Here is a 17,626-nt window from a genome sequence, read left to right as displayed (position 1 = left end):
CTGTCAATACTATAATCAGCAACAGGACTGTCAATAACTACACCCAGCAATTTCACTGTCAATAACTATAACCAGGAATAGCACTGTCAATAACTACACCCAGCAATTTCACTGTCAATAACTATAACCAGGAATAGCACTGTCAATAACTATACCCACACAATAGCACTGTCAATATCTATAACTGGTAATAGCACTGTCAATAACTACAACCGGCAATAGCAGTGACAATAACTATACCCAGCAATAGCACTGTCAATAACTATACCCAGCAATATCACTGTCAATAACTAGACCCACACAATAGCACTGTCAATAACTATGCCTAGCAATAGCACAGTCAATAACTATACGCACACAATAGCACGGGCAATAACTATAACCGGCAATAGCAGTGACAATAACTATACCCAGCAATAGCACTGTCATTAAGTATAACCAGCAATAGCACTGTCAATAACTATAACCAGCAATATCACTGACAATAACTGCACCCACACAATAGCACTGTCAATATCTATAACCAGCAATAGCACTGTTAATAACTATAACCAGCAATATCACTGTCAATAACTATAACCGGCAATAGCCGTGACAATAACTATACCCAGCAATAGCACTGTCAAGAACTATAACCACACAATAGCACTGTCAATAACTATAACCGGAAATAGCACTGTCAATAACAATAACCAGCAATAGCACTGTCAATAACAATACACACACAATAGCACTGTTAATAACTAGACCCGGCAATAGCACTGTCAATACCTATAACCAGCAAGAGCACTGTCAGTAACTGTACCCACACAATAGCACTGTCAATAACTATAACCAGCAAGAGCACTGTCAGTAACTGTACCCACACAATAGCACTGTCAATAACTGTACCCAGCAATTGCACTGTCAATAACTATAACCAGCAATAGCACTGTTAATAACTAGTCCCGGCAATAGCACTGTCAATAACTATAACCAGCGATAGCAGTGTCAATAACTATACACACACAATAGCACTGTTAATAACTATACCCAGCAAATGCACTGTCAATAACCCGACCCACACAATAGCACTGTCAATAACTGTACCCACACAATAGCACCATCAATAACTATACCCAGCAATAGAACTGTCAATAACTATAACCAGCAATAGCACTGTCAATGACTATACCCACACAATAGCACTGTCGATAACTATAACCACACAATAGCACGGTCAATAACTATAACCGGAACTAGCACTGTCAATTACTATAACCAGCAATAGCACTGTCAATAACAATAACCAGCAATAGCAGTGACAATAACTATACCCACACAATAGGTCTATCAATAGCTGTACCCACACAATAGCACTGTCAAAAACAATAACCTGCAATAGCGCTGTCAATAACTATACTCAGCAAATGCACTGTCAATAACTCGACCCACACAATAGCACTGTCAATAACTGTACCCACACAATAGCACCATCAATAACTAGACCCAGCAATTGCACTGTCAATAACTATACCAAGCAACAGAACTGTCAATAACTATAACCGGCAATAGCACTGTCAATAAATAGACCCAGCAATAGCACTGTCAATAACTAGACCGAGCAATAGCACTGTCAATAACTATAACCAGCAATAGCACTGTCAATGACTATAACCAGCAATAGCACTGTCAATAACTATACCCACACAATAGCACTGTCAATAACTATAACCAGCAATAGCACTGTCAATAACTAGACCGAGCAATAGCACTGTCAATTACTATAACCAGCAATAGCACTGTCAATAACAATAACCAGCAATAGCACTGTCAATAACTATACCCACACAATAGCACTGTCAATACCAATAGCCAGCAATAGCACTGTTAATAACTATAACCAGGAATAGCACTGTCAATATCTATACCCACGCAATAGCACTGTCAATAGCTATACCCACACAATAGCACTGTCAATAACAATAACCAGCAATTGCACTGTCAATAACTTGAACCAGCAATAGCACTGTCAATAACTATACCCACACAACAACACTGTCAATAACTATAACCAGCAATATCACTGTCAATAAATATATCCACACAATATCACTGTCAATAACTGTACCCAGCAATAGCACTGTCAATAACTATAACCAGCAATATCACTGACAATTACTATACACACACAATAGCACTGTCAATATCTATAACCAGTAATAGCACTGTCAATAACTATAACCACACAATAGCACTGTCAATAACTATAACCGGAAATAGCACTGTCAATAACTATACCCACACAATAGCACTGTCAATAACTATATCCACACAATATCACTGTCAATAACTGTACCCAGCAATAGCACTGTCAATAACTATAACCAGCAATATCACTGACAATTACTATACACACACAATAGCACTGTCAAAAACTATAACCAGCAAGAGCACTGTCAGTAACTGTACCCACATAATAGCACTGTCAATAACTATAACCAGCAATATCACTGTCAATAACTATATCCACACAATATCACTGTCAATAACTGTACCCAGCAATAGCACTGTCAATAACTATAACCAGCAATATCACTGACAATTACTATACCCACACAATAGCACTGTCAATAACTATAACCGGAAATAGCACTGTCAATAACTATAACCGGCAATAGCACTGTCAATAGCTATTACCAGCAATAGCACTGTCAATAAGTATAACCAGCAATAGCACTGTCAATAACTATAACGGCACAATAGCACTGTCAATAACTATAACCAGCAATAGCACTGTCAATAACTATACCCACACAATAGCACTGTCAATAACTATAACCAGCAATATCACTGACAATTACTATACGCACACAATAGCACTGTCAATAACTATAAACAGCAATAGCACTGTCAATAACTAGACCCACACAATAGCACTGTCAATAACTACAACCAGCAATAGCACTGTCAATAACTATAACCAGCAATATCACTGACAATTACTATACGCACACAATAGCACTGTCAATAACTATACCCAGCATGAGCACTGTCAATATCTATAACCAGCAATAGCAGTGTCAATAACTATACACACACAATAGCACTGTTAATAACTAGACCCGGCAATAGCACTGTCAATACCTATAACCAGCAAGAGCACTGTCAGTAACTGTACCCACACAATAGCACTGTCAATAACTATAACCAGCAAGAGCACTGTCAGTAACTGTACCCACACAATAGCACTGTCAATAACTGTACCCAGCAATAGCACTGTCAATAACTGTACCCACACAATAGCACTGTCAATGACTATAACCAGCAATAGCACTGTCAATAACTATACCCACACAATAGCACTGTCAATAACTATAACCAGCAATAGCACCGTCAATAACTATAACCTCACAATGGCACTGTCAATAACTATAACCGGCAATAGCACTGTCAATAACTATACCCACACAATAGCACTGTCAATAACAATAAACAGCAATAGCACTGTCAATAACTAGACCGAGCAATAGCACTGTCAATAACTATAACCAGCAATAGCACTGTCAATAACTACAACAAGCTATAGCACTGTCAATAACTATACCCACACAATAGCACTGTCAATAACTATACCCAGCAATAGCGCTGTCAATAACTATAACTGGCAATAGCACTGTCAATAAATATGCCCAGCAATAGCACTGTCAATAACTAGACCCGGCAATAGCACTGTCAATAACTATAACCAGCTACAGCAGTGTCAATAACTATACCCACACAATAGCACTGTTAATAACTATAACTAGCAATAGCACTGTCAATAACTCGACCCACTCAATAGCACCGTCACTAACTATACCCACACAATAGAACCATCAATAACTAGACCCAGCAATAGCACTGTCAATAACTATATCCAGCAATAGAACTGTCAATAACTATAACCGGCAAAAGCACTATCAATAAATAGACCCAGCAATAGCAATGTCAATAACAATAAACAGCAATAGCACTGTCAATAACTATACCCACACAATAGCACTGTTACTAACTATACCCACACAATAGCACTGTCAATAGCTATAACCAGCAATAGCACTGTCAATGACAATACACAGCAATAGCACTGTCAATAACTATTACCACACAATCGCACTGTCAATAACTATAACCAGCAATATCACTGTCAATAACTATTATACCGGCAATAGCACTGTCAATAACTGGACCCACACAATAGCACTGTCAATAACTATACCCAGCAATAGCACTGTCAATAACTATACCCAGCAATATCACTGTCAATAACTATACCCACACAATAGCACTGTCAATAACTATACCTAGCAATAGCACGGTCAATAACTATACGCACACAATAGCACGGGCAATAACTATAACCGGCAATAGCAGTGACAATAACTATACCCAGCAATAGCACTGTCATTAAGTATAACCAGCAATAGCACTGTCAATAACTATAACCAGCAATATCACTGACAATAACTGCACCCACACAATAGCACTGTCAATATCTATAACCAGCAATAGCACTGTTAATAACTATAACCAGCAAAATCACTGTCAATAACTATAACCGGCAATAGCCGTGACAATAACTATACCCAGCAATAGCACTGTCAAGAACTATAACCACACAATAGCACTGTCAATAACTATAACCGGAAATAGCACTGTCAATAACAATAACCAGCAATAGCACTGTCAATAACTATACACACACAATAGCACTGTTAATAACTAGACCCGGCAATAGCACTGTCAATACCTATAACCAGCAAGAGCACTGTCAGTAACTGTACCCACACAATAGCACTGTCAATAACTATAACCAGCAAGAGCACTGTCAGTAACTGTACCCACACAATAGCACTGTCAATAACTGTACCCAGCAATAGCACTGTCAATAACTATAACCAGCAATAGCACTGTTAATAACTAGTCCCGGCAATAGCACTGTCAATAACTATAACCAGCGATAGCAGTGTCAATAACTATACACACACAATAGCACTGTTAATAACTATACCCAGCAAATGCACTGTCAATAACCCGACCCACACAATAGCACTGTCAATAACTGTACCCACACAATAGCACCATCAATAACTATACCCAGCAATAGAACTGTCAATAACTATAACCAGCAATAGCACTGTCAATGACTATACCCACACAATAGCACTGTCGATAACTATAACCACACAATAGCACGGTCAATAACTATAACCGGAACTAGCACTGTCAATTACTATAACCAGCAATAGCACTGTCAATAACAATAACCAGCAATAGCAGTGACAATAACTATACCCACACAATAGGTCTATCAATAGCTGTACCCACACAATAGCACTGTCAAAAACAATAACCTGCAATAGCGCTGTCAATAACTATACTCAGCAAATGCACTGTCAATAACTCGACCCACACAATAGCACTGTCAATAACTGTACCCACACAATAGCACCATCAATAACTAGACCCAGCAATTGCACTGTCAATAACTATACCCAGCAACAGAACTGTCAATAACTATAACCGGCAATAGCACTGTCAATAAATAGACCCAGCAATAGCACTGTCAATAACTAGACCGAGCAATAGCACTGTCAATAACTATAACCAGCAATAGCACTGTCAATGACTATAACCAGCAATAGCACTGTCAATAACTATACCCACACAATAGCACTGTCAATAACTATAACCAGCAATAGCACTGTCAATAACTAGACCGAGCAATAGCACTGTCAATTACTATAACCAGCAATAGCACTGTCAATAACAATAACCAGCAATAGCACTGTCAATAACTATACCCACACAATAGCACTGTCAATACCAATAGCCAGCAATAGCACTGTTAATAACTATAACCAGGAATAGTACTGTCAATAACTATACCCACGCAATAGCACTGTCAATAGCTATACCCACACAATAGCACTGTCAATAACAATAACCAGCAATTGCACTGTCAATAACTTGAACCAGCAATAGCACTGTCAATAACTATACCCACACAACAACACTGTCAATAACTATAACCAGCAATATCACTGTCAATAAATATATCCACACAATATCACTGTCAATAACTGTACCCAGCAATAGCACTGTCAATAACTATAACCAGCAATATCACTGACAATTACTATACACACACAATAGCACTGTCAATATCTATAACCAGTAATAGCACTGTCAATAACTATAACCACACAATAGCACTGTCAATAACTATAACCGGAAATAGCACTGTCAATAACTATACCCACACAATAGCACTGTCAATAACTATATCCACACAATATCACTGTCAATAACTGTACCCAGCAATAGCACTGTCAATAACTATAACCAGCAATATCACTGACAATTACTATACACACACAATAGCACTGTCAAAAACTATAACCAGCAAGAGCACTGTCAGTAACTGTACCCACACAATAGCACTGTCAATAACTATAACCAGCAATATCACTGTCAATAACTATATCCACACAATATCACTGTCAATAACTGTACCCAGCAATAGCACTGTCAATAACTATAACCAGCAATATCACTGACAATTACTATACCCACACAATAGCACTGTCAATAACTATAACCGGAAATAGCACTGTCAATAACTATAACCGGCAATAGCACTGTCAATAGCTATTACCAGCAATAGCACTGTCAATAAGTATAACCAGCAACAGCACTGTCAATAACTATAACGGCACAATAGCACTGTCAATAACTATAACCAGCAATAGCACTGTCAATAACTATACCCACACAATAGCACTGTCAATAACTATAACCAGCAATAGCACTGTCAATAACTATAACCAGCAATATCACTGACAATTACTATACGCACACAATAGCACTGTCAATAACTATAAACAGCAATAGCACTGTCAATAACTAGACCCACACAATAGCACTGTCAATAACAATAACCAGCAATAGCACTGTCAATAACTATAACCAGCAATATCACTGACAATTACTATACGCACACAATAGCACTGTCAATAACTATACCCAGCATGAGCACTGTCAATATCTATAACCAGCAATAGCAGTGTCAATAACTATACACACACAATAGCACTGTTAATAACTAGACCCGGCAATAGCACTGTCAATACCTATAACCAGCAAGAGCACTGTCAGTAACTGTACCCAATCAATAGCACTGTCAATAACTATAACCAGCAAGAGCACTGTCAGTAACTGTACCCACACAATAGCACTGTCAATAACTGTACCCAGCAATAGCACTGTCAATAACTGTACCCACACAATAGCACTGTCAATGACTATAACCAGCAATAGCACTGTCAATAACTATACCCACACAATAGCACTGTCAATAACTATAACCAGCAATAGCACCGTCAATAACTATAACCTCACAATGGCACTGTCAATAACTATAACCGGCAATAGCACTGTCAATAACTATACCCACACAATAGCACTGTCAATAACAATAAACAGCAATAGCACTGTCAATAACTAGACCGAGCAATAGCACTGTCAATAACTATAACCAGCAATAGCACTGTCAATAACTACAACAAGCTATAGCACTGTCAATAACTATACCCACACAATAGCACTGTCAATAACTATACCCAGCAATAGCGCTGTCAATAACTATAACTGGCAATAGCACTGTCAATAAATATGCCCAGCAATAGCACTGTCAATAACTAGACCCGGCAATAGCACTGTCAATAACTATAACCAGCTACAGCAGTGTCAATAACTATACCCACACAATAGCACTGTTAATAACTACAACTAGCAATAGCACTGTCAATAACTCGACCCACACAATAGCACCGTCACTAACTATACCCACACAATAGAACCATCAATAACTAGACCCAGCAATAGCACTGTCAATAACTATATCCAGCAATAGAACTGTCAATAACTATAACCGGCAAAAGCACTATCAATAAATAGACCCAGCAATAGCAATGTCAATAACAATAAACAGCAATAGCACTGTCAATAACTATACCCACACAATAGCACTGTTACTAACTATACCCACACAATAGCACTGTCAATAGCTATAACCAGCAATAGCACTGTCAATGACAATACACAGCAATAGCACTGTCAATAACTATTACCACACAATCGCACTGTCAATAACTATAACCAGCAATATCACTGTCAATAACTATTATACCGGCAATAGCACTGTCAATAACTGGACCCACACAATAGCACTGTCAATAACTATACCCAGCAATAGCACTGTCAATAACTATTACCACACAATAGCACTGTCAATAACTATACCCACACAACAGCACTGTTAACAACTATAACCAGCAATAGCACTGTCAATATCTATAACCAGCAATAGCGCTGTCATTAAATATAACCAGCAATATCACTGTCAATAACTATTAACACACAATAGCACTGTCAATAACTATAACCAGCAATAGCACTGTCAATAACTGTACCCACACAATAGCACTGTCAATGACTATAACCAGCAATAGCACTGTCAATAACTATAACCTCACAATGGCACTGTCAAGAACTATAACCAGCAATAGCACTGTCAATAACTATACCCACACAATAGCACTGTCAATAACTAGACACAGCAAGAGCACTGTCAATAACTATACCCACACAATAGCACTGTCAATAACTATAACCAGCAAGAGCACTGTCAATATCTATACCCAGCAATTGCACTGTCAATAACTATACCCACACAACAGCACTGTCAATAACTATACCCAGCAATAGAACTGTCAATAACTATAGCCACACAACAGCACTGTCAATAACAGTACCCACACAATAGCACTGTTAACAACTATTACCGGCAATAGCACTGTCAATAACTAGACCCAGCAATAGCACTGTCAATAGCTATACCAAGCAACAGCACTGTCAATAACTATAACACGCAATAGCACTGTTAATAACTATACCCAGCAACAACACTGTCAATAACTAGACCCAGCAATTGCACTGTCAATAACTATACCCAGCAATAGAACTGTCAATAACTATAACCGGCAATAGCACTGTCAATAACTATACCCAGCAATAGCACTGTCAATAAAAATAAACAGCAATAGCACTGTCAATAACTAGACCGAGCAATAGCACTGTCAATAACTATAACCAGCAATAGCACTGTCAATAACTATACCCACACAATAGCACTGTCAATAACTATGACCACACAATAGCACTGTCAATAACGAGACCCAGCAATAGCACTGTCAATAACTATAACCAGCAATAGCACTGTGAATGACTATAACCAGCAACAGCACTGTCAATAACTATACCCACACAATAGCACTGTCAAGAACTATAACCGGAACTAGCACTGTCAATTACTATAACCAGCAATAGCACTGTCAATAACAATAACCAGCAATAGCAGTGACAATAACTATACCCACACAATAGGTCTATCAATAGCTGTACCCACACAATAGCACTGTCAAAAACAATAACCTGCAATAGCGCTGTCAATAACTATAACCAGCAATAGCACTGTCAATAACAATAACCAGCAATAGCAGTGACAATAACTATACCCACACAATAGGTCTATCAATAGCTGTACCCACACAATAGCACCGTCAATAACAATAACCTGCAATAGCGCTGTCAATAACTATAACCAGCAATAGCACTGTCAATAACTGTACCCACACAATAGCACTGTCAATAACTATAACCAGCAATAACACTGTCAATAACTGTACCCACACAATAGCACTGTCAATAACTACACCCAGCAATAGGACTGTCAATAGCTATACCCACACAATAGCACTGTCAATAACTGTACCCACACAATAGCACTGTTAATAACTATAACCAGCAATAGCACTGTCAATAGCTATTACCAGCAAGAGCACTGTCAATAACTATAACCAGCAATAGCACTGTCAATACTATAATCAGCAAGAGCACTGTCAATAGCTACACCCAGCAATTTCACTGTCAATAACTATAACCAGGAATAGCACTGTCAATAACTATACCCACACAATAGCACTGTCAATATCTATAACTGGTAATAGCACTGTCAATAACGAAAACCGGCAATAGCAGTGACAATAACAATACCCAGCAATAGCACTGTCAATAACTATAACCAGCAACATCACTGTCAATAACGATACCCACACCATAGCAGTGTCAATAACTATAACCAGCAATAGCGCTGTCAATAACTATAACCAGCAATATCACTGACAATAACAATACCCACACAATAGCACTGTCAATAACTGTACCCACGCAATAGCACTGTTAACAACTATAACCGGCAATAGCACTGTCAATAACTCGACCCAGCAATAGGCACTGTCAATAGCTATACCCAGCAACAGCATTGTCAATAGCTATAACCAGCAATAGCACTGTCAATAGCTATAACCAGCAAGAGCACTGTCAATAACTATAACCAGCAATAGCACTGTCAATACTATAATCAGCAACAGCACTGTCAATAACTACACCCAGCAATTTCACTGTCAATAACTATAACCAGGAATAGCACTGTCAATAACTATACCCACACAATAGCACTGTCAATATCTATAACTGGTAATAGCACTGTCAATAACTATAACCGGCAATAGCAGTGACAATAGCTATACCCAGCAATAGCACTGTCAATAACTATACCCAGCAATATCACTGTCAATAACTATACCCACACAATAGCACTGTCAATAACTATGCCTAGCAATAGCACGGTCAATAACTATACGCACACAATAGCACGGGCAATAACTATAACCGGCAATAGCAGTGACAATAACTATACCCAGCAATAGCACTGTCATTAAGTATAACCAGCAATAGCACTGTCAATAACTATAACCAGCAATATCACTGACAATAACTGCACCCACACAATAGCACTGTCAATATCTATAACCAGCAATAGCACTGTTAATAACTATAACCAGCAATATCACTGTCAATAACTATAACCGGCAATAGCCGTGACAATAACTATACCCAGCAATAGCACTGTCAAGAACTATAACCACACAATAGCACTGTCAATAACTATAACTGGAAATAGCACTGTCAATAACAATAACCAGCAATAGCACTGTCAATAACTATAACCGGCAATAGCACTGTCAATAAGTATAACCAGTAATAGCACTGTCAATACCTATAACCAGCAAGAGCACTGTCAGTAACTGTACCCACACAATAGCACTGTCAATAACTGTACCCAGCAATAGCACTGTCAATAACTATAACCAGCAATAGCACTGTTAATAACTAGTCCCGGCAATAGCACTGTCAATAACTATAACCAGCGATAGCAGTGTCAATAACTATACACACACAATAGCACTGTTAATAACTATACCCAGCAAATGCACTGTCAATAACCCGACCCACACAATAGCACTGTCAATAACTGTACCCACACAATAGCACCATCAATAACTAGACCCAGCAATAGCACTGTCAATAACTATAACCACACAATAGCACTGTCAATAACTATAACCGGAAATAGCACTGTCAATAACTATAACCGGCAATAGCACTGTCAATAGCTATTACCAGCAATAGCACTGTCAATAAGTATAACCAGCAATAGCACTGTCAATAACTATAACGGCACAATAGCACTGTCAATAACTATAACCAGCAATAGCACTGTCAATAACTATACCCACACAATAGCACTGTCAATAACAATTACCACACAATAGCACTGTCAATAACTATAACCAGCAATAGCACTGTCAATAACTAGACCCACACAATAGCACTGTCAATAACTACAACCAGCAATAGCACTGTCAATAACTATAACCAGCAATATCACTGACAATTACTATACGCACACAATAGCACTGTCAATAACTATACCCAGCATGAGCACTGTCAATATCTATAACCAGCAATAGCAGTGTCAATAACTATACACACACAATAGCACTGTTAATAACTAGACCCGGCAATAGCACTGTCAATACCTGTAACCAGCAAGAGCACTGTCAGTAACTGTACCCACACAATAGCACTGTCAATAACTATAACCAGCAAGAGCACTGTCAGTAACTGTACCCACACAATAGCACTGTCAATAACTGTACCCAGCAATAGCACTGTCAATAACTATAACCAGCAATAGCACTGTTAATAACTAGTCCCGGCAATAGCACTGTCAATAACTATAACCAGCGATAGCGGTGTCAATAACTATACACACACAATAGCACTGTTAATAACTATACCCAGCAAATGCACTGTCAATAACCCGACCCACACAATAGCACTGTCAATAACTGTACCCACACAATAGCACCATCAATAACGAGACCCAGCAATAGCACTGTCAATAACTATACCCAGCAATAGAACTGTCAATAACTATAACCAGCAATAGCACTGTCAATGACTATACCCACACAATAGCACTGTCGATAACTATAACCACACAATAGCACGGTCAATAACTATAACCGGAACTAGCACTGTCAATTACTATAACCAGCAATAGCACTGTCAATAACAATAACCAACAATAGCAGTGACAATAACTATACCCACACAATAGGTCTATCAATAGCTGTACCCACACAATAGCACTGTCAATAACAATAACCTGCAATAGCGCTGTCAATAACTATACTCAGCAAATGCACTGTCAATAACTCGACCCACACAATAGCACTGTCAATAACTGTACCCACACAATAGCACCATCAATAACTAGACCCAGCAATTGCACTGTCAATAACTATACCCAGCAACAGAACTGTCAATAACTATAACCGGCAATAGCACTGTCAATAAATAGACCCAGCAATAGCACTGTCAATAACTAGACCGAGCAATAGCACTGTCAATAACTATAACCAGCAATAGCACTGTCAATAACTATACCCACACAATAGCACTGTCAAGAACTAGAACCAGCAATAGCACTGTCAATAACTAGACCGAGCAATAGCACTGTCAATTACTATAACCAGCAATAGCACTGTCAATAACAATAACCAGCAATAGCACTGTCAATACTATAATCAGCAACAGCACTGTCAATAACTACACCCAGCAATTTCACTGTCAATATCTATAACTGGGAATAGCACTGTCAATAACTATAACCGGCAATAGCAGTGACAATAGCTATACCCAGCAATAGCACTGTCAATAACTATACCCAGCAATATCACTGTCAATAACTATACCCACACAATAGCACTGTCAATAACTATGCCTAGCAATAGCACGGTCAATAACTATACGCACACAATAGCACGGGCAATAACTATAACCGGCAATAGCAGTGACAATAACTATACCCAGCAATAGCACTGTCATTAAGTATAACCAGCAATAGCACTGTCAATAACTATAACCAGCAATATCACTGACAATAACTGCACCCACACAATAGCACTGTCAATATCTATAACCAGCAATAGCACTGTTAATAACTATAACCAGCAATATCACTGTCAATAACTATAACCGGCAATAGCCGTGACAATAACTATACCCAGCAATAGCACTGTCAAGAACTATAACCACACAATAGCACTGTCAATAACTATAACTGGAAATAGCACTGTCAATAACAATAACCAGCAATAGCACTGTCAATAACTATAACCGGCAATAGCACTGTCAATAAGTATAACCAGTAATAGCACTGTCAATACCTATAACCAGCAAGAGCACTGTCAGTAACTGTACCCACACAATAGCACTGTCAATAACTGTACCCAGCAATAGCACTGTCAATAACTATAACCAGCAATAGCACTGTTAATAACTAGTCCCGGCAATAGCACTGTCAATAACTATAACCAGCGATAGCAGTGTCAATAACTATACACACACAATAGCACTGTTAATAACTATACCCAGCAAATGCACTGTCAATAACCCGACCCACACAATAGCACTGTCAATAACTGTACCCACACAATAGCACCATCAATAACTAGACCCAGCAATAGCACTGTCAATAACTATAACCACACAATAGCACTGTCAATAACTATAACCGGAAATAGCACTGTCAATAACTATAACCGGCAATAGCACTGTCAATAGCTATTACCAGCAATAGCACTGTCAATAAGTATAACCAGCAATAGCACTGTCAATAACTATAACGGCACAATAGCACTGTCAATAACTATAACCAGCAATAGCACTGTCAATAACTATACCCACACAATAGCACTGTCAATAACAATTACCACACAATAGCACTGTCAATAACTATAACCAGCAATAGCACTGTCAATAACTAGACCCACACAATAGCACTGTCAATAACTACAACCAGCAATAGCACTGTCAATAACTATAACCAGCAATATCACTGACAATTACTATACGCACACAATAGCACTGTCAATAACTATACCCAGCATGAGCACTGTCAATATCTATAACAAGCAATAGCAGTGTCAATAACTATACACACACAATAGCACTGTTAATAACTAGACCCGGCAATAGCACTGTCAATACCTATAACCAGCAAGAGCACTGTCAGTAACTGTACCCACACAATAGCACTGTCAATAACTATAACCAGCAAGAGCACTGTCAGTAACTGTACCCACACAATAGCACTGTCAATAACTGTACCCAGCAATAGCACTGTCAATAACTATAACCAGCAATAGCACTGTTAATAACTAGTCCCGGCAATAGCACTGTCAATAACTATAACCAGCGATAGCGGTGTCAATAACTATACACACACAATAGCACTGTTAATAACTATACCCAGCAAATGCACTGTCAATAACCCGACCCACACAATAGCACTGTCAATAACTGTACCCACACAATAGCACCATCAATAACTAGACCCAGCAATAGCACTGTCAATAACTATACCCAGCAATAGAACTGTCAATAACTATAACCAGCAATAGCACTGTCAATGACTATACCCACACAATAGCACTGTCGATAACTATAACCACACAATAGCACGGTCAATAACTATAACCGGAACTAGCACTGTCAATTACTATAACCAGCAATAGCACTGTCAATAACAATAACCAGCAATAGCAGTGACAATAACTATACCCACACAATAGGTCTATCAATAGCTGTACCCACACAATAGCACTGTCAATAACAATAACCTGCAATAGCGCTGTCAATAACTATACTCAGCAAATGCACTGTCAATAACTCGACCCACACAATAGCACTGTCAATAACTGTACCCACACAATAGCACCATCAATAACTAGACCCAGCAATTGCACTGTCAATAACTATACCCAGCAACAGAACTGTCAATAACTATAACCGGCAATAGCACTGTCAATAAATAGACCCAGCAATAGCACTGTCAATAACTAGACCGAGCAATAGCACTGTCAATAACTATAACCAGCAATAGCACTGTCAATAACTATACCCACACAATAGCACTGTCAATAACTAGAACCAGCAATAGCACTGTCAATAACTATAACCACACAATAGCACTGTCAAAAACAATAACATGCAATAGCGCTGCCAATAACTATACTCAGCAAATGCACTGTCAAAAACTCGACCCACACAATAGCACTGTCAATAACTGTACCCACACAATAGCACCATCAATAACTAGACCCAGCAATTGCACTGTCAATAACTATACCCAGCAACAGAACTGTCAATAACTATAACCGGTAATAGCACTGTCAATAAATAGACCCAGCAATAGCACTGTCAATAACTAGACCGAGCAATAGCACTGTCAATAACTATAACCAGCAATAGCACTGTCAATGACTATAACCAGCAATAGCACTGTCAATAACTATACCCACACAATAGCACTGTCAATAACTATAACCAGCAATAGCACTGTCAATAACTAGACCGAGCAATAGCACTGTCAATTACTATAAACAGCAATAGCACTGTCAATAACAATAACCAGCAATAGCACTGTCAATAACTTGAACCAGCAATAGCACTGTCAATAACTATACCCACACAACAGCACTGTCAATAACTATAACCAGCAATATCACTGTCAATAAATATATCCACACAATATCACTGTCAATAACTGTACCCAGCAATAGCACTGTCAATAACTATAACCAGCAATATCACTGACAATTACTATACACACACAATAGCACTGTCAATATCTATAACCAGTAATAGCACTGTCAATAACTATAACCAGCAATAGCACTGTCAATAACTATACCCACACAATAGCACTGTCAATAACTAGAACCAGCAATAGCACTGTCAATAACTAGACCGAGCAATAGCACTGTCAATTACTATAACCAGCAATAGCACTGTCAATAACAATAACCAGCAATAGCACTGTCAATACTATAATCAGCAACAGCACTGTCAATAACTACACCCAGCAATTTCACTGTCAATAACTATAACCAGGAATAGCACTGTCAATAACTATACCCACACAATAGCACTGTCAATATCTATAACTGGTAATAGCACTGTCAATAACTATAACCGGCAATAGCAGTGACAATAGCTATACCCAGCAATAGCACTGTCAATAACTATACCCAGCAATATCACTGTCAATAACTATACCCACACAATAGCACTGTCAATAACTATGCCTAGCAATAGCACGGTCAATAACTATACGCACACAATAGCACGGGCAATAACTATAACCGGCAATAGCAGTGACAATAACTATACCCAGCAATAGCACTGTCATTAAGTATAACCAGCAATAGCACTGTCAATAACTATAACCAGCAATATCACTGACAATAACTGCACCCACACAATAGCACTGTCAATATCTATAACCCGCAATAGCACTGTTAATAACTATAACCAGCAATATCACTGTCAATAACTATAACCGGCAATAGCCGTGACAATAACTATACCCAGCAATAGCACTGTCAAGAACTATAACCACACAATAGCACTGTCAATAACTATAACCGGAAATAGCACTGTCAATAACAATAACCAGCAATAGCACTGTCAATAACTATAACCGGCAATAGCACTGTCAATAAGTATAACCAGTAATAGCACTGTCAATACCTATAACCAGCAAGAGCACTGTCAGTAACTGTATCCACACAATAGCACTGTCAATAACTGTACCCAGCAATAGCACTGTCAATAACTATAACCAGCAATAGCACTGTTAATAACTAGTCCCGGCAATAGCACTGTCAATAACTATAACCAGCGATAGCAGTGTCAATAACTATACACACACAATAGCACTGTTAATAACTATACACAGCAAATGCACTGTCAATAACCCGACCCACACAATAGCACTGTCAATAACTGTACCCACACAATAGCACCATCAATAACTAGACCCAGCAATAGCACTGTCAATAACTATAACCACACAATAGCACTGTCAATAACTATAACCGGAAATAGCACTGTCAATAACTATAACCGGCAATAGCACTGTCAATAGCTATTACCAGCAATAGCACTGTCAATAAGTATAACCAGCAATAGCACTGTCAATAACTATAACGGCACAATAGCACTGTCAATAACTATAACCAGCAATAGCACTGTCAATAACTATACCCACACAATAGCACTGTCAATA

This window comes from Stegostoma tigrinum, chromosome 24 (assembly GCF_030684315.1).
Source record: "Stegostoma tigrinum isolate sSteTig4 chromosome 24, sSteTig4.hap1, whole genome shotgun sequence".
NCBI classification, from domain to species: domain Eukaryota; kingdom Metazoa; phylum Chordata; class Chondrichthyes; order Orectolobiformes; family Stegostomatidae; genus Stegostoma; species Stegostoma tigrinum.
The sequence above is the reverse complement of the archived record's forward strand: the minus strand, read 5'-3'. Positions refer to the sequence as shown.